Source organism: Rhincodon typus, chromosome 26 (genome assembly GCF_021869965.1).
Source record: "Rhincodon typus isolate 14 chromosome 26, sRhiTyp1.1, whole genome shotgun sequence".
In the NCBI taxonomy this organism is placed as follows: Eukaryota; Metazoa; Chordata; class Chondrichthyes; order Orectolobiformes; family Rhincodontidae; genus Rhincodon; species Rhincodon typus.
The window spans coordinates 14,418,248-14,421,429 of NC_063357.1; positions in this window are offsets into that span (position 1 = coordinate 14,418,248).

Genomic DNA, 3,182 nt, shown 5'->3' on the forward strand with positions numbered 1-3,182 from the left:
TGAGCACCACCTTGCATCCACAGTAGCCTCAGCGTGCACACTTGTTTATTGTTGAAGGCTATTTATTTTAGTGATTGACTTCCTGAGTGACCCCACTCTGTGACACTGGGTGTCAGGAATCGTGCTTCACTTGGTGATAACAGCCAGATGGAGAGGCAGCAGATTGTGCCACGTGCACGGATTGTCAGCAGGCTGGAGAGCTATGGCGAGGGTTCCTCCTGCATTATAAATCAGGCTGCACAATTGGCAAGAGTCAGAAGGCCATTAGTTTCAGCCACTGGGCCGAGAATTTCCTGGAACTCTGAAATTTCACACATAGGTTGCAGAGATTCTTGAATGGTAAAAAAGAAAGAGGAATTTATGACTTACCCCACGCCATCATTACCCCTGCTGAAAGCAGAGAGTAGTCGTTGAATACAGCCACAAACCACCTTTTAAAATGAAGGACGAACACAGATCTTCTGGAGTAAGGCCAGTTTGCACACCGCTGCCACTTGGACAGAGAAAAAATAAAGCATTATTGGCACCTGATTAAAGACTAAGAAGAATGTTCATGTGAAAGTGCTTATAAAGCCAATTTCATATGAGGGTCTGGCCATTGCTCATTAATTCAGATGGAACAGGAGTGTAAACTGTCCATTTTACAAAGCAGTGGATTAATTACCTATGGATACTCACTGATGGATTTGAATTGAGATTGTGCTTTGCAAAGCCAACTAATGGGAATGGCTCCCGATAACATTGTGTGTAAAGCTATCTGGTTCAGGGCCCAACTATAGTAAATCGCTTTGGATTGTGAAGCATGGCTTAGAAGTTTAAATGTTCGCTCTTCCAACAAGCTTTGCTGAATTGAATCTGTTGGTGCCCTACAGCTACCAGCATTTAAGTTACATAAGGTCAGCAGCAGACAAATGAAATAACAGCAGACCGCTATTTGTATTTTATCCTGATGAAATTGTAATGGAAAACAGCAGACTCATCTGATTGAATCTGATCTCTGATGTTTAAAATTTGATTGAGCTTATCTCGACCTTGATAACTCCCATTGAACAGGTATAATTAGCTACTTCCTGTCTTGATCTTTAAGTGAGGAGGGTATTGTGGCTGCCCAGTAGTTGAATTAATTTGGGAAAACAAATTAAATTTAGCCTTGCCATGTAGAAAAGAAATCTAAATTGCTATGCTTGACTCTGCAGAAAGGATAGCTGAAGCCAGCAGTCATGCCTTGAGTTAGCTATGTCCTGAGCTCTGGAAATCCCCCTCTAAAGCTCTCCACTTCTCTCTCCTGCTTAAATCTATGTGCTTAATCTTGTGTTTTCTCCGGCTAAGTGCGAGCTGCCTTCGGTATTACGGTGGGATTTTTGCCACAAGGTCCAATGAGACTTCTCACTGTATCTTATCAAACTTGCCTCATAGCTACCTACCCCACCCCAGGCCTCTCGTTCAATCGTATCCACATCTTATTGTGTGCCATTCCCAGAACCACTCATCACTCACCTTATATCAGCTAAATGACCAACGTCCCAAGCAACCATACCATCCTTAAAAGACTAGACTGCGCCCAGGTCAGTGTTGGCATTCTGAAGCTGCCCTACTCAGTGATGGGCATTCGTGAAGGTGTTGGAGAAGGATCAGATGGCCCCATGATTCAACAACAGAGACCTGGAGATCCTGGCGAAGGGGCTGGTGCAGAGGATGGACTTTGTCTCTCTGAAAGACCAGCAGGTGAGGCCATGACACCAAGCCCTGGTTTCCTAGACCAAGATCACCACCCAAGTGAGTTCTATCACCACAGTGCAGAGACATGGCCGGCTGTGCCATGAGGAGATTAATAATCTTCCCTGCTCTCCCAGGATAAGTGCTGCAATCTTCTCTCAGATTCATCACACTCACACTCTGTTTCTGCCACCTCACACTCACTGTATCACTGCCACACCATCAGCTCCCACTAGGTCTCCTATCATATGGTTCTCACTTCTGTCACTCACTGTCACACCCTCAACCTCCCACAACACTAGCCCTACCTGGCCTCCGTGCTGCCTGAGCAGTGTGGGCTATGGTATGATTTGTGGCTAAATTGTGCAAAAATGTCTAGTGAGGCCTATCTCGAAATCTGGGGAAGCTCGCTACATAATTTATGCATCCACTGAGTTGTGAGGTGATTTTCTCGCTAGACCACGGTGAGTTGTCAATCAAGGGAGATTATTGATTGTTAAAATCTTTATTAATGCCATAACTCACCTCATTAATGTTCAGCTTCCTACCTCAGCAAACCCACTGAGCAAAGTAGATGCTGAGAATTCTTGATGTGGAAGTCAGATTGGGTACCAGCTGACTTCAGCTCCAGCTTGCTCCAAAGGACCTCCATGTTGGACCCTGGCCACCATCATCTCAGGGCATGCTGCGGGGGCACTGGTAAAATGCAGGGGTGCCAGCGTCTAAGGACCCTCATGACACATCTCCAATCCACTTACAGAATGCTCTGACACTTCGATGCTGCACCTCGGGCTGCATTGGTGACTCTCATGGTCAGGTTATAGTAAGGACACTTTGCAATCAGGGACAGCCAGCCAGATTATGGACTGAACCAGGCTGCATCTCCACACTCTTCACTTGATGTCGTAGCGTTCATTCTGGATGATCGCAGCATCACTGCCTAGTATTGCATTGACTGACCTTTTGCACTTTTCCCCCTCAGCAAGAGAGACCGGTCTCACAGCGCTGCAGTATTACTGTACCATTTAACACACACACAACGTTTTATTTGATTTGATTTATTGTAGTCACATGTACCGAAATACAGTTAAAAAATGTTGTTTTACATGCTCTACAGGCAGATTGTACCATCCAAAGTGCATCAGTGCAGCAGAACCGAGTGCAGAATATACCGTTACAGCCGCAGAGAAGCTTGTTGTGGTTGTCAGGAGGTGTCAATCAAGAGGAGGGAGATAGACTTCTCTCAGGGGGTTCTGGCACAGTTAGTCAAGGGCAGCCATCAATACCAGTCCCGGGGCTTGGGCACCGTCAGTCAGCAGCTCAGTGCACTCAGAGTGAGGATGCTGCCTCCATCAGTGGGGTGAGGAACTGAACATTAAGCAGCTCACCATTCACCTTGAGATAGTAAGAACTGCCGATGCTGGAGTCAGAGATAACACAGCGAGGAGCTGGAGGAACACAGCAGG